Source organism: Austrofundulus limnaeus, unplaced genomic scaffold, assembly GCF_001266775.1.
Source record: "Austrofundulus limnaeus strain Quisiro unplaced genomic scaffold, Austrofundulus_limnaeus-1.0 Scaffold171, whole genome shotgun sequence".
NCBI lineage: Eukaryota > Metazoa > Chordata > Actinopteri > Cyprinodontiformes > Rivulidae > Austrofundulus > Austrofundulus limnaeus.
In genome coordinates this window covers 335425-336373 of record NW_013952573.1, presented here as the reverse complement: position 1 = coordinate 336373, position 949 = coordinate 335425, and positions in this window count along the sequence as shown.

Genomic DNA, 949 nt, shown 5'->3' with positions numbered 1-949 from the left:
CATAAGACTTGTCCATCCAGCCTTACATGTTGGAGCCAAAGTCTGACTCGGAGCCAGAGGGGAATGAAGACGATGACTAGTTGGTAAGTCCAGATCTTATTTGGCAGTTCCTCGCAAATACTAAGATGTAACAGTTCAGAAAACATCATAAAAACAGAGAAGACTGAACGTGTTGAAAAATATGACCCAAACAAAATATAAAAATATCTACACAGCACCGGGGAGACAAAATTCTAATTTCCTGCACTCACTCCAAGTACACAACAAAATGCATATATTGGCTAAGTGGTTTTTGCATGACGTCCCATTTAACTTAAACTAAAAAACTAGAAAAATAATGTGGATATCTAAGTTGGGTTTCCAACATCAAGACAAGTCTTTGCTCTGCTTTTCTTCACATTTTCTGTTTTAATTTMAATTTTTATGCCTCTGATGCCTTTTGTTTTGTCAATAAAGAAAATTTATTGACATCCTTTTTGCCTCTTTATCCTGCTAACTTCCTGTATTTGCATCCTGAATTCACACACATTTTTGCATTTACACAGAGGTTTCTGTGGTGAGGTGATGATTAATGAGAGACTAAAATGCACTCATAAATACAGGAACAAGACTGCTATCCTTTTATGTGCCAAAAAACGAGCCTATTTTTCAAAATGTCAAACTTTTTTTTYCAAGGATGTTTAGGGATCTCTAGTGTTTTTGTGTGTGCAAATAAGCGTGTGAACAATACACACAGTGTCAGCATGTGTACACAGTCGGTCTCATTTCCTGATTCTCCGGTCAGATGCTGGTTTCTCTTTAGAGAAGCGAGCCCGCAATGACATCAGCTTCCACAAACACACAAGCCATCACCATGGCACCACACAAAGACATTTCTGGTCCAAAAGGAGGGTGGTGGTGAGTGTGTGTGTGTGTGTGTGTGTGTGTGTGTGTGTGTGTGTGTGTGTGT